Below are 15,947 nucleotides of genomic sequence, written 5' to 3'. Positions count from 1 at the left end.
TTAATAAACTGTCTTTATCTCAACTCACAGGCTTCACTTTCCCGTTTCTCTCCCCCATCCCAGAGAGGGAGGGGGGAGGGTGAGCGAACGGCTGTGTGGTGTTTAGCTGCCAGCCGGGTTAAACCACAACAGGAAGCTTTTGGAATACCTGGTCTGCTGAGGGTACAAACTCCAAATTGTAAATAGTCAAGTCTTAGAAGTATTTAATTACTTATTTTCTCCCACTTTCCACAGGAAATGTCTCTAGAGAACACTGATATGTAATACAATAGTTATGACTACTAATAGTTATACACTACTATAAGCAGACCTTGTGCCCTTGTGTGGGAATGTTTTTTTTCATGTTTATTAACTGGTCTTGAAGAATGATACTTGGGTTAGTGTGTTTTAATGCACATACAGTAAGAGTCTCATATGTATCTTGAAATCTGCCAAGCAACACCAGAGTGTATCAAATGAGAGTGTGACCTACAAACTTTGTACTGGATATGTCTGAAGTGTAATCACAGATGTGTGAACTTCAGCATTGTGTGTTTTGAGTATTGATTTCCAAATACATTTGGCATAACAGATTGTGTATCTTTAAGATTCTCTTTCAAAAGAGAATCATGGTGGTCAGTGTGTATACTGGAAAACCAGGAGTCATAAAATAAAATTAGTGTTTTTTACAGGCTTAAATATGGTCACAGAAATGCTTTATCATTGTAATCTTTTCCTTTCCAGTAACTTAGTTACAGAATCAAGAGTTCTCTATAGATATAGCAGAAAAGAAACCTTCAACCAAATCAATCTGAAAGTCTATTTTAGCAGACCTTTTCAGATACTCATCTTTACCTCTTGTGACAAACTGACCTTTCAGTTTGACAAAACTGACCTCAGAAAATAGGACTGGTGATCATGCCGTGTTTTTTTTTGTTTGTTTGTTTGTTTTTTCTCCCTGTCCAAGTATATCTGTGTATCTGGATGTACCTGGGTGTGTCCCCACTCAGAACTAGTTGTCTTACTTCCTACAAACCTCATGTAAGTAAGTGACTGGATAATAAGAGTGCTACAGGAAAGGCTGCAAACTCAGTTCTCATGTTTCAGACACAAGAGAATCTACCCAGGAACAGCCATAAATGCATTTAACATAGTAAAATCTTCATCTGTATCTAAGAATCAGCCACCAACACAAAAATCCATGAAATTAATACTTTTGTAGTTACTTTTTTTTTTTTTTTCTCTGTGACCTGATGAGCAGCGACTTCTCCTCCCACTCGTAGTCTTTATGTACGCTTTGAGTATTCCTGCTGCTGTTGTACACTTGGGCCTCTAGGTGGAACTGAAGGGACTAAGAAGACTTTTTGGTAGGACCCGTACAAACAATGAGGATAATCTCTGCCCTGAAGAGTTCCAGTCTAAACAGCCAAGACACATAAATTGTTGAATGAGAAACAAACCAACAAGTCACTTGGCTTTCTTTGAGTAGAAAAGCAGAGATTTATATGCAAAGTAATAGGTTATACCATATATATCTGAGTCACTAAGATCATTTTTATTATTATACCTCATTTCTATCATTCTGCTTAGAAGCAAACTTAACTATATCCAGAAGTAGTAACTTCTGTCTTTTATTTGTGATAGCACTCAGAAAAGGCAAAAATATTGCTATTTCTGCCATGGTCGGCAGGACGAATCTAGTGAATTATTTAGTATTGCTGCATAGTTGTCTACAAGAAAAAAAAAAAAAATGTATGTTCTTTCTCTATTGCATAGTTTGTGTGAGAAAGGGACAGAAAACAAGATGGCTTCACTTCATCTTCCTTATAGAATACATTTATCTTCCAAAATGTCAACATTTTTCATGGAAATTAAATTCACTTGCTGGCCATTTCTCCTGTTTTGTTTGTTTGTTTTAGTATTTGCTTCTCACAAAATCCAAGAAAACAAATATTTGGTGAACAACTTTGTGTAACATCTTCAACATTACAAGGAGAATTGTAGAGAGTCATTTATAGCATATCTCTCAAGTGTGCTAAATGCACTGCAGTGCTTTACCAGGGGTGCTTCTTTAATTTCTTATTGAGTGGGTCATAGAAAAAAATTGACTGTTCCATCATGTGTCTAAGATTTTCTCATAATATGTCAGGAGTGGGAGGTGGAGAATAGGAGTGGGAGTAGAAGGAAAAAGTCCCTGTGCTGCTTCTGTGTTTTTTTCTTTTTTTTTTTTTCTTTTTTTTTTCTTTTTTCCTGAAATTAGAAGTGTTATTAACTACAATGTGTTGAGATCAGTCACTTACAATGTAGTTCTTCAGCTCACAGCTATACACTGTTTGTCTATGTAGTCCTAAAGATTCTTGGTTGTCAAGTGAAAGCTATCACACAGATTTAATTTAGTTACTACAGATTTAATTCTTCCTCCTTCATCATTAGCTTACAAAAGTCAGTAATGATCAATCTTGGTGAGATTCAAAAATCCTTTCTCCACTCTTGACATCTCCAAAGGGGAAGTGGCATTTCTATTCTTCTTGTCAATCTTACTTTGTTAAGGGCATCTTTTTACTGCAATCAGGCATTTGAACATGTGGCATGGACTGCTTACAACAAATATAGGCAACACTGAGAGGCAGGAAAAAATATTTTGTTTGCCTGTGGCCTGGAAAAATGAGTAATAACCCTGCTGTGATATCAGGCTTCAGTGTGTGCTGTCTTAACCTTCTGGGACTGTTAAGCAGCTGGGACACACTGGCATTTATGCTATATTCATGGGATAGGCTATGATAAAGACTGTCATGTATTTCTATTTTGTAGTTGTAAAGTGAACATATTGTGATTATTCTGAAGGCTTCTTTGGAAGCAATATTTCATGGTGAGGTCCTAATTTAGTCTTTCTTCTCTAGGAAATGCTCACCATAGATTTGAGATCCTGTGTGGTTACAAATCCAGCTCACAGCTTCATCCCAGTTACTTACACCAGTTAGCATGGAGATAATAGAACCAGAAAACTGACTAAAAATGCCATTCTGCCCTGAAAACAAAACAAAACAGAAAACAAAACAAAACAAAACAAACAAACAAAAAACAAACAAACAAACAAAAACGTTCATTTTTCTCTCTCTCTCCATAATAATTTCATGAGCTACTGCAAATAGTAAGATACAAACTCTGCCTTCTTTGCTTCAAGAAATAGACATATACTTAGCAGTAATTCACACTACAGTCATGTTAGATTATTTGTGCTTCTTGTATTAAGCATGAAGTCTTGATAACTAACATTTGTTTCAGGACTTTTCAGGAAATAATTTACTGTGCATTCATCAGAATGTTGTTAACTTTCTTTCTCCATGGTCCCTAGTAGCATGATTTTCCTCCACATCCAAAAAGCAATAGTCTGTTACCATTTAGAAGATGCTGCTGTGTAGAAGGAAACCCTCTCCGATTTACCTATAAGTACAGAGAAACCAAAATCAGATATTAAATAAAATTATTTTAAAAGTTAGTCTTGAATTAGAAAAAAAGTGTGTTTGTGTTGTGTGTGAATGTGTTGGGTGTGTTTTATACACTTGACTGAAAAACATAAATTCAAAGTGAATGTATGAAATACATTTATTCAAAGTGCTTTAAAACTCCTTTCTTTTTTTCCTGAAATTCAGATATTAAAAATAACATAAATGATGCATTGACCTTCTACTTATTATTTATTATGTTCTGTGTATGTGAGGAAGAGAAAAATAAGCATTGTGTTGAAGCATATCGTGGTAATTGTAAGGTTTCCAATGATTTCTTGCACTTACAAGTTTCTAATGGTTTCCTTTATCATCAAAACCTAGTCAGCTCATTATTTCTGCATCATCCATGCCATCCCTCAGTGCACAAAATGTAAGAGTTAGACTACATGTTTTTCATCTTTTTCGTCTTCTTTTTTTTTTTTTTTTTTTTTTTTAGTGTTTCAGTCCTCCATCACCCAGACTAAGAGATGCAGGTAGCACATTCTGCACCCACTGCCACATGCTGTGGAGCCAGTGGCTCCCTGGGGCTGGGGCAGGGAATAGTGGGTACTCCCTGGGGTGTCTGGGCCAGGCCAGATACCAGACACCACCACCAGGAGCAGGGTTGCCTGTTTCTTCCAGATCCTTTTTCTCTCCTGTTAGAAGAGAAGATAATCCTTCAGAGCAAGGCATTTGTCCCTCAGTAAATGACCACTTTTCTGCATTATCTGGAAGGGACTCAAAAGAGAGAAATTTTAGCACTGTTGTCCTCAGATGCAGCCTCCAGTTCCTTAGCAATTGTCAAGGGTTTGTGTGGGGGCAAGAGGAAAAATAATGCAAATACCTGCAGAAGTTAATGCAATGTGGAAAGGAATGATTAGTTATTAAGTACATCCATGCCTTATGTTACACAGATAGCAAGCCCCTAATTTTAAAAGCATCTACTAATTTCTGCTATAAAACTTTGTTGTCATTTTTTTATAAGTTTGTCAATTTAATTGGACTGAGTACTGTACTGGGTCTGACTGGGATGTTAACTTTCCCTGCAGCAGCCCATACAGTGCTGCGCTCTGCACTTGTAGCTACAGCAGCAGTGGTATCACACCAGTGTTGTGTCTGCTGCTGAGAAGTGCTGGCACAGCATCAGGACTCTCTCTAACCTTCCTAGGGGGTGGGCAAAAAAGAGAGAAAGAAACATCACCAGGGCAACTGACCTAAACCAACCAAAGGGATATTCCATACCATATGATGTCACACTCAGCAATAAAAGGTGGAAAAAGGAAGAAGAGGGGAGGGGGGGGCTCTTGTTGTGAAAGCATCTATCCTCCTCCCAAACACTGGCTATGTGCTTTGAGGCCCTGCTTCAAGGACGTGGTCAAGCATTGCTCATTTGTGGGAAGTAGAGAGTAATTTATTTCCTCTGCACTTCCACATAGCCTTTACTTGTTTTGTTTTGTTACTCCCTTTCCCCCTCCCTTTTTCCCTTTCTCTTTTTTCCCTTTAGTTGAATTGTTTAATTAATAATTATATTTCCTTAATAATATTTTTCCCTTTAATTAAATTATCCTTATCTCAACCCGTGAGTTGTTCTTTCCTTTACTTCTTCCCCTCCTCATCTGAGGAGGGGGAGTGAGAGAGCAGTTTTGGTGTTCAGTTGCCTAGCACGGTAAAACCACCACAGTACTGTAGGTGCATCAGGTATTACTCTCTGCCTGAATTTTAATGGGGTTGAAACTTCAGCTAAATTACCAGTCAGTGTAATTTCTTTTTTTCCTGGTACCTAAGGTTTCCTGTTTGAAAAGATTTGGGTCTTGCACACTCTGGAGCAAGATATACAGTTGCATGACTATCACATAAATGCCTGTAGGCACCTCTGTGGAAAAAAAAATATCCCATATGCAGCCAAGATAACAATTTCCAAAAAAAAAAAAAAATCTCATATTCTGTGTATTACGTAAAGGTTAATTAGTGGTTGGTTGCTAAACTGTTTGAAGTTACAGGTATTTCAGGTTTCCTTGAAATTATCTCTGATAGCACCAAAACACCGGTGTGGAGCTGGTTGTGGGAAATCAACACAGTAAAACTCCTGTGTCTTGATGCTCAGTGAAAAAGCAGCCTAGTTGCAAAGCATAAGAGGGAAGAGGAATACTTGGAGGAGTTGTAAAGAGGGAATATTGGCATGATGAGTAGGAGAAAGAGAGATGCTGGCTAGAGAAACAAAGTGGGCAGATATGAAGCAGTAGAGGGGGAGGAAGTGAAAGGTGCTGGAGAGGGAGACTGTAACAGAAGTGGGGAGAGAAAAGCGAAAAAACAACTGCTGTGAAAATAAAACAGTGAAAAGTGAAAACACTGTGATTACTTGAATAGACTCCCTTCAGGACCTAGGGAAACATTATATATATATATATATACTCCTCAATTTTGGACAGTTGTCAGTAAAACATAGTGGAATTTCATAGTGGGAGGTTGAGAAGGAATCCTGTTTGTTTGTTTTCTGAGCTTAAGAAACTACATAAAATTGGAAAAAAAAAAAATAGAAAAGTAGAAAAGTAGAAAAGTGAAAGCATTATTTCATTTTTCCATGTGAGTTTTGGAAAGTTGGAAAATGCCAGGACTGAAGTTACTTGTGTAATCCTAATTCAGTTATTTTGCGCATATGTGCTTTGGTTCAGTTTTAAATTACACAGCCTTGTAATTCCAGTTAGTTGTAAGACACCTACTTCATGCAGTGTACAGAGCACATTTCCTTTGCATATCAGTCAAGAGTTTTAGAACATCAGTTTTTTCTTTCAGGAATCAAAGAGGGTACTTGCGCTGGGGCTTTCCTGGGAAAGAATCATAGAATCACAGAATGGCTTGGGTTAGAAGAGACCTTAAAGATCCCCTAGTTCCAACCCCGCTTCCATGGGCAGGGACACCACCTACTAGATAGGTTGCTCAAGGCCTCATCTAACCTGGTCTTGAACAACTCCAGGTATGGGGCATCCACAACCTCTCTGGGAAACCTGTTTCAGTGCCAAATGAAAAGAAAATCCTTCTCATAAACTTTGTAACTTTACAAACTAGAAGTCCAGTTAACTAAAAGGCCCAAAAGATGGTAAAGAACAAATGGAAAAATGCAAGGTGCTCTGAGATAGGGAACAGAGTGCTGCTAATTATCAATAGAAGCAATAAGTCCTGTCCAGGAGTTGTGGACAGAATTACTTTGCATGGAAAAGGAAGCGATCACAGAAAGTATCACATGATTTCAGCAGAGGAAAGAAGAGCTTCATATCTAAGGAATTTGAAGGTTGCTATGGAGAACTGGATTCTTATCCTCTCTCTGTCCTCCCTGTGCTGAGTCATTTCCATCAGTCTTCACAAATGGTGTTACTTGTATGGTCCTCAGCCATTCCTCAGTGCAAGTCATTTTCAGGTCCAAAACTTTGAAATAATTGACTCTTGCTTTTGCTTGCCAGCCATGTGTTCCTGAACTCTTCCTATTAGTATCAATAATTATAATTATTAACAAGAATTTATTTCAGGAGTTCCTAGACACTAGTATAGGCTCCATTGTATTAAGAATTTTAAAAGTGGTAGAGCAATCACTCTGTCCCAAAGACAGATTGCTGCTATCTAAATACTTAAGACAGACAGACCACAGGAGGGGAGGCAACTAGAACAGTGGGGTGGAGAATCATTTTCTCAAGGTCACTCAGGAGGCATTTAATGGCAGTGGGATAAGATGCACTTAGAATCACAGGAGTTCTGCTGCTAGGAGACATTTGTTTAAAAATATTGTTATGCATTTAAATAAAATGATCTGTAATGGAAGCCTGTCACCTGTGATCTGAGTCAAGTAATTTATTATGTAAGAACCATACAGATAATTTACAACAGTTCTTCTGTGCCTTTAATGTATAGTAACTGTAATCATGGAATTGCTTCTGAAATCTCTTTTATGCTATTTGGCACTCCATATGGTAGTTGGATACTGCAGGAAAAAATATCCTCCAGGAATCATTGAGCCAGGCTTTAAGCCAGGCAATCTCCTCTAACACTTTCAGAGCAAGCCATACTATAAAAATGTAAATGTGGTAGCAATACTTCTTCTTCACGCCATTTTTCAAAAGGTAAACGTAAGTGTTGCTCAAACCACGGTGCAGCTTGAGAGCATTTGTAAAGGACATAAAAAATCCCAGTTACTCTGCGTGGGAGGCTTTACACACCTGTGACTGTGAAGGCTTTCTGATTCAGACATATATCATCCAACGACATCAGTAGAAAGACTTACAGTAATTGCAGCTCTGCACAATTTTCTTTCCTCTTTTTCCTCTCCACCTACTTCTATTTTAGACATCTTATGTGGCAAGCACTCCCCCATTCTCCCTTCCTGAGGCATTTGGGTAAACGTTACCCACATAGACGTGTGGTTTTCTAGTGTGTTCACTGGCATAAATGAACCAGACTACAACGAACAAGTAACAGATAAGATAGCAGAGATAGAGGGGGATGAAGAAGAAGAAAGGAAGGGCAAAAATGGCATAATAGAATGAGCAAGAAGATATACAAGTACTGGGAAGCAAGAATTCAAGTGACAGAAGTAAAATAGGAAGGAAAAATAGGAAAAGAAATTGGAAGAAATATTAGAAAAAATAGATCATAAATGTTATAAATGTGAAGAAAGACCCAGCCTTGAAGAGGGAAAATGAGCTCCTACTGCAGTTACGGAGCTACCAGATTGATGCCTCAGTTGTGCTCTTTTTAAAAAGGGATTGTTAGTGCAAGTTTGTCTTTCCTGTGTTGCGAAGGAATGGAAAAATATCAGTAAATACATTAGCAAAGTTTTCTTATGTGCAATCTAGAAACGAATGAAAGAAAAGCAGGAAAAACAAGGAGACAAGAAAGAGGAACTGAAAATATAAAAAAGAAGACTTTTGAACAAGCAAGAGACAGGTGGAAAAATTAAGAATAAGCAGAAGGGGAAAGAAAAGAAGCAAGGCCACCAGCTCTTTCCTAAAAGATTAAAGAGGAAATTAGTAGGATATGAAGACTAATTCTGGAATGGGAACAGGGAGTGGAAGCCTTGTAGGAAAAAGGAGGTAGAAATAAACTAAGTTTTCCCCTTGCAATTTTCAAACCCCTAGTTTAATAGTTTGATCTGGGCTTTGATCTGGGTCAAATCATTTATTTTATTTTTAGTTTTTGTCTGTTATTTAAACATGAAGCATTGAAATGAATCAATATCTAGGTTTAGACCACATTGCCTAAATTAAAATGAAGTGGTACTAGCTAATTACTGCATTGGTCATACTGCAGGAGTGCTTTCTCAAGTAAAACACACAAATTATATTAAAAAGCTGGAAGAGGCAAAGAAAAAGCTCAAGGGATCTTTCCCATACCCTGTGCCAGCCCCAATCCCCTTCCTTCCCCATGCCTCATTCTTCTCGTGGACTTCTAACACTCTGAACAAGTTTCCCTGCTTGCGTCCAAAAGTCTTCATTGTGTATAGATATGTATCAAATATATATGCCACTTTTCTTTCTCGATCTTATTCTGTGTTTACTTGTTTCTTAATATTTTGTGAAAATTTGTTGCATCCATGAGTATCTCTAAGAGAAATCTAAATAAACTTTAAATAAAGGACTACAGAACAATTTACAGTCCTAGTAATCATTGAAAATATATTTTAAACAACCTCTTTATTTCTTTGGAGTCAAGCAATCTAATTCGGTTTGATTTCCTAATAAAGACATATACTGGGAATGTCATGCCCTTCATATAAACTGCATTTGAGTTTGGCCTAAAATTCCACTTCAGTCTCAAATTGACACAGGTCACCTGGAAAAACAAATTAAAAATAAATAAATAAATAATAAAAATAAAAAAAAGAGAGAGGGAGAGAGAGAGAAAGAAAGAAAGAGTGGGAGGTGGCTAGGGCAGGGAGATGGCATGGATATTTGCACTCTTTTTACCAGCATGACCTCTACTGAAACCAGAGTGTTTGTAAAGCACAAGCTGTTTTAATAGTACCACCCTGCTTAGTTTTTCTTTTGGAGCCCAGGAAACTGTCCAGTAGTAAGGCTTATTTAAGTAGGCTTATGCTGCCCAGGATTTGATTGAACAATTTTTGATACAGGATACATCTAAGTTTCAGCAGGCTATACCAGTTCTGTGTTCCCAGCTGTTTCCAGGCATGTTTCCCAAGCGTGTTTCCAGCTCAGGTCCTAGACTGAGGCCAGATATGGCCATACACATACTGTCTGTGTACTCTCCTCCTCGTTGTGGATCCACATGAATTTCAGGACAGAGCCATGGTGCAAGTAATAAATTTCCAGTCTGGATCATCAAGGTACCTGGGTAGAAGGGTATGCTGAGAATCACCTCCACAGTGGAGTATAGGTGATGCTTAATGGATGTGGGTACTTGGAACAAGTGGGAAGTGATGATTTTCCATACTACAGCCTTCACCACTGTGACTCTGCATGGATTTCTAAACTGAAATTTAATTTGCAAGATCTTACCCAAATACTCCTTTGTTAATTGCTGGGATCTAGTAGTTTTTAATGTTTCCTGCAGAGACTACTGAATGCCTAAATCACTGTAAAAATGCACATCTCAGACGCTTCAGGTATTTTGAAAGCTGCAGAACAAAGATTAAGTCTTAGAAATGTTTTTTAAGTGTTGTGTGCTACAACAGCAGTTCACATTTCTGCATTCAGGTTTTGGTGTGCTAAAAAATATCAGTTGCTTTTAAGCTGTAGCTTGCCACTTGCACATTTAATTGGTAATTTACTTCCTTATTTTGTAGATACAAGCATTTATTTGGAGTATTAATTTTAGCGTGAAATACTATCTTTGAGATGCACTTCAGAATATACCTTTTTCAGAAATGCTCACTGTAGATGTCCCAGAAAACTCTTGTCAGTCATAGTTTTGCCTATATTTAATTATATTAATTTTCTGTTAATTTATAAATTATGATCTGTGATGACATTAGGAAAAAAAAATTCTTTACTCTGAGGGTGGTGAGGCACTGCAGCTGAGAAGTTGTGGATTTTCCATTCCTGGAAGTGTTCAAAGCCAGGTTGGATGGGGCTTTGGGCAACCCGGTCTAGTGGGATGTGTCCCTGCCCACGACAGGGGGGTTGGAATTAGGTGATATTTAAGGTCTTTTCCAACCTAAACCATTCTATGATTCTATAATTTCAAGGTAATAAAAAGTCCATCCTAAAACAGATTTGGTTTGGTACTTAATAAATAACCTGGTCCATCTTTGTGCACAATTCTGCTGGTTTGCCTAATTAGTGCAGTGGAGGAAATATTCAGCTACAGTTTTGCTTGTCTTAGTTAGGGATGTTACAAGGATCTTCTGTGTCACTATGATACCTTTACTATTTCCTCCTTTTAAAATGTTAATTCCAGTGATATTCCCATGGATCAAGGGAATTCTAATGTAATTTATGGACATGTAATTTTTTCCAATGATATTTGGCCTGAAATGAGTGCAAGCAAAACACATTTTATTCCTCAAGCATTAGAGATAACATTTAAGGAAACTCCTAGAACTAGCTTTTAATTTGAGTAGTCAGACAAAGCAGATTTAGTGGCAGGTGTATGTCTCAATGTTAAACACAGACATCTTCTATGAATGTATAAGCAGTTGTTTTAGCAAGTTCTTTTATCCATGGCCATACAGCTGGGTATTAAAGAGTCTGTAAATCACTCCCTAGACATATAACTACCTGGCTACCTAGACAACCATTTTAAGCATTTACACAACTAAATTTAATAATTTCTACTCACAACTGGATGAATAAAATCATGCAACAGAGATGATTGTGGGCACAAATTAAAAGTCAGTTGTAAAGGACTGGCAATAAATGTTTATTTAAACTACATTGCAAAGTTTGAAAGAAACTTTAAGCCTCTCATAAACATGTTACAAAATGCAGGAAAAAATTGCAGATACATTCAGAAGTGCAGTAAATATAGAGAGATGGAAGTAGCTGTTTTGGGGATGAGTAATTTGATATCAATCTTTAGAGGTAACTTCATGTATGCTTCAGCAGTCCTGGTTTTCTTTCTGAATACATGGCATGGAGCTAAATGCTAAATTCTCGTATGATATAAATTTTTGCAAATGATGCGGTTCAAGTGCACATGATTGCAATACACAGCATTTTAACTGTTTAATTCTTCAACAAAAAGAAGAAAAAGAAAAGAGAGATGTATTAACATGAGTATATTTTTCAGTTGAGACATGTCATGTAAAAAATTATCGGCATGCAGATGACAATGGAATCATTTGTGAGAGGACTGGGTTGATGACATTGCATGCAAGTATTAGCTGATTAAGAAGAAACAAGGGCAAAGATGAATGATTTATCCAATTTCAGAAGTTCTCTGATTAAAACATAACCTAGATGCTAAGAGCTGTTAATAGGCAGAAATAATGGTTGTTCAGGACAAGGTCAAGATATTAAGAACCTTCAGTTGCCATGAAAATACTGGGAATGATTTTGTGCTGTTTGGTGGCAAAGTCTGATTAGGACCAACAGCACATGACAATAGAACTTCCTAAGGTTATGGAATGTTATTATAAATGTTGCAGAGTGCAGAGGCCTTACTTTGTTTCTGTAGAATAAGAGATTTAGGTTGCCCTATCCATCTACAGTTACCATCAGTTTGAAAAACAAGAGTAATAGCCTCTCACTTTGGCAGAACAAGTTTCTGTATCAAAAAGGTTTCCATCTAGCTCATTATTTTGATTTGTGAATCAACTAATACTTAATTATCAGATAGAAATCCATCTGAGAACTGATGCAACAAGTACATTTCTTCTCACACACTAAAGAGGGGTATCAGAGATCTAACTGAGCCAGCTATTGATTCAAAGTTTTGCTCCCAAAATATATAATATAATTAAGTATATATTTCAGAAACAAATGGCATATTCAAATCTAATTTATATACACATTAGATCTCTAAATGCATAATGATGCACAAAATTAAATGGGAATGTAACATATCAGCAAGTTTCAATTTACCACATTTGGATGATGTATACTCAGGTTCATATTGTGTTCTTTTTAGCCTATGTTCTGAGCCATTGCCAGTGATAGAAAGTGATTAGTAGTGTTTTTAAGAGGAAATGATCGATAGATAGATAGATAGATAGATAGATAGATAGATAGATAGATAGATAGACCAAGGGGAAAAAAAATAGAAAAGAGGTAACATTAATAATGTCTAAGAGAAATGAAACAGCAAACACCTTTTTAAAAACCTTTTATCACAAATATATATATATAAGCCAAGGCTGAAAGAATCTCACTATATGTTTATAATGGGAAGTAAATATCAGAAAAGGAGTAACACTGTAACATTGTATACATCAGTAACACAGACACATCAACAGATGAGTATAGATAGGAAGGTCACTATAATTTCACGTTTAAGTATTCAAGAGACTAATTTCAGAGAATCACACAATCATACAAGTTGGAAGAAACCTCCAGAGGTCATCTAGTCCAAACCCCTGCTCAAAAAGGTTCAGTTGAAGCCCATTCCTCAGGGCCAAGTCCAGTCAGGTTTTGAGTAACCCCAAGGCTGAAATCTTCGCAGCCTATTTTGGCAACCAGGGCTTATGTTTGGCCATAATAACATTCTGGAGCAGTCAACATAACAATCTGGAGCAGTATGACAATTAAGAGCAGCAAACAGCATATTTAGTCTCAATAGTGTTGAAATGTATGTGAACAGGACCATATATTACAATTGTCTATGGACTAATGTTCAGAATATATCACCTTACCCTGCACCAATGAGTCTATGAAAGGAGGCCCTCTAAAACCTCTGTTCATAAAGATGCTAGTGATATACTACAAACACAGGCAAAAATGTCTTTGAGATCAAAAGATTTACCGACTTCGCTAAGCCTACAAATGCTCACTTCTGAAAGCTTATAGATAAAGGAGAATGTACTATATGGAGAGAGAAAAATAAATGTCATTCTGATTTCCAGAAAATGAAAGACTGATACTGACAACTATGATGCCATAAATATTATTTGAATACGCTGTAAAGCAATGAAATAAATATTCCATCATTAATAGCTGGGATAAGAGACCCATGAACTGGCTGTGAGGCTTTAGAAGAACTGTATCTCATCAGTTAAACTTCATTTCTTTTTCTGATGCAATTACAAAATTAATAGGCAATAGGAATGAAGTAGATTGTATATATTTGGATTCTAGTGAAGCATTTGATATGGCATCTTAGGAATTCTCAGTTTAAAAATTTGATTCAGTACTCCCTTCGGTAAGATCATGACCATGAAGGCTGTAAACTGCCTAAATTAGTATAAAAAAATATAAATAATAAACAGCAATACATTAAGAAGAGGAATCTATAAGGGTTGACATTTGTTAGCAAGAATTGGCAAAGGGTAGATTTGTTTAATGTCTATATTAGTAAGCTGGAAGAAAAAGTGAAGAGCTCTCTAATGAAATTGGAAGATAGCATTAAATTGGAAGGAGTGTGCACATCATTAAAGAAAAAGATGAAGAATTTGAGAAATTACAGATGTGGTATAACTGAAAAGTGCTATTAATCTTAGATATATCAAAGTCTGTTCACCCTGGAGAAATAATCTGTTATTGGGATTTGCAAATTACACAAAGTCAGAATATTTTCAGAAGATTCCATAATATATGTACCACTGGTACGTATAAAAGTGATTTTACAGGACAGTAGCAATAGTTTCTTTATATGTGATGAAAACAAACTTCTGTTCAGGTGATGGAACTAGACTGGAAGAAATATTACAGAATAGAGGTATTCAGAGGAAAGAGGAAATAAAAGAGATGTGCAATAAAAGAATTGCATGCAAATAATGATTAAAATGGGACAGAGTTCTTTGAAAAGTCTTAGAGATGATAGAACATTCTAAGGACAAACTTGCCACATTTTTTATATTTTTTTATGTGTTTTGCAGTGATGAAACAATTGGAAGAATTTCTTGACTGGACAATGCCTAATGGTTATTTTATGGTTATAGGGAATGTCGTTTTGTTGTTGTTGTTGTTAGAAAACTTGGGGTCTCAAAAAGGCAGACTCGGGAAAAGCAATTATGAATCAAGCGACAACAAACTTGTGCTCTGACTAATGAAAATATCTACCATCAATAAGGGCATAAAAGGAAAAGACAAGTACAATGTGTGATATTAAGCAGTATAAGAAAATAAGAAAAAACAACAACAACAACAACAAAAAACTGCTGCAGCAAACCATAGCTCCTGCTTGGTCCCTAGGAAAATTCATTCATTAAAACAAGCAAACAAACAAACAAACAAACAAAAACTGTCCATGTCTGCCCCTCTCTTTTTAAAGAGACTCTAAATATCCAATCTTGTATCAGCCTGTCTGCTAGTTGAGCTCTCACATTGTCTGCTGCATGTTCATCTGCATTTTCTACAATTATACTGAGTGACAGGTTCAGAAGCATGCAATCACCTTCAGCTAGCTGCTTAGAATATTCCCTCTCCCCTGCAAGTACTGCTAGTATTTTGAAATTTAGTCTGCATATGATGCTAAGAGTAAGGCCTTTGGAAACTTCTCCAGCTGTTCCCATTTAATATCTATAGTAATACTCAAAATCTTGTTGCAGGCAAAAGGGAACAAAGCTTACATGTCAAGCTAAGGATTTATTGTTAGTCCAATTAAAATCTTAACAGGCTTAAAAATGCAAGAAATACCTATTGTTGATACAGTTTGAATGCTACTAACAATTATAGTCCAAGTTAATACATAAGTTTTTTTTAACAATACAGGTAAAATTGTTGTACAAAAGCTTTCTATCATCTGCTCCTTTTACCTGGTATTACACTCCCTATCCTGTGTCCCTCTCCTTAAGTGGATGAATTCTGTCTTTCTCAGAAAGAATGGAGAAACAGGTTATGGTATGAGACATTGGCATCAACAGGAAAAGTTGTATTCTGGGTGAGGGGCTGATGTTTCCTTGGTGTTGAGTACATTTGGTTTTATTTTTAAATGTGTTTTAACACAGTCTGCTCACATGCCCTTTATTTTCTTCGGTTCTCAATCAATCATTTTTTTGTTAGCTCCACGGATGATTTTACTTGATTTACAGGGTCACACAAGCCTGTAGTGACCACTGATTGACTGTGATATGTTATGATTGTAATTTGTGGTTGTGTGGTTACATTATATGCAATTTGTGTTACTTGTGTGGGACCTTTGGTATTATCCTGTGTCTGCACTCTTACACATCACATTTTATTCTGCAGTCCCAGAAATTTCAATTCACACCGAATAACTACTTGTAATTACTGTAAACTACAGCTAAACTAAAATACATTTAGGTTGCTATATACTGTGGTTTGTTGCTGTATAAGAGCTTGTTTGCTCTACCTGACAAACTAAGTGACAGCACTTCTTGGAGAGCTTTGTTAGCTTTGCATAAGATGTAGTAACTGA

At 36.6% G+C, this 15,947-nt stretch overlaps 1 protein-coding gene and 2 long non-coding RNA genes across 8 annotated transcripts in view; 2 read left to right on the top strand and 1 right to left on the bottom strand.

Annotated features, from left to right (window-relative positions):
- ADGRB3 (adhesion G protein-coupled receptor B3) overlaps window positions 1-15,947 on the top strand; it is a 467,103-nt gene that overhangs the window by 311,638 nt on the left and 139,518 nt on the right. The window lies entirely within an intron of this gene.
- Window positions 697-15,837, bottom strand: LOC118165039. Its single transcript, XR_004749829.1, has 3 exons — window positions 15,623-15,837; window positions 14,602-14,608; window positions 697-709 (listed from the first exon to the last, which is right to left on the bottom strand). It is a non-coding gene; the product is annotated as an uncharacterized LOC118165039 (long non-coding RNA).
- Window positions 3,945-6,024, top strand: LOC118165040. Its single transcript, XR_004749830.1, has 2 exons — window positions 3,945-4,474; window positions 5,149-6,024. It is a non-coding gene; the product is annotated as an uncharacterized LOC118165040 (long non-coding RNA).

Source organism: Oxyura jamaicensis, chromosome 3 (assembly GCF_011077185.1).
Source record: "Oxyura jamaicensis isolate SHBP4307 breed ruddy duck chromosome 3, BPBGC_Ojam_1.0, whole genome shotgun sequence".
Lineage (NCBI taxonomy): Eukaryota > Metazoa > Chordata > Aves > Anseriformes > Anatidae > Oxyura > Oxyura jamaicensis.
The sequence above is the reverse complement of the archived record's forward strand: the minus strand, read 5'-3'. Positions and strand labels throughout refer to the sequence as shown.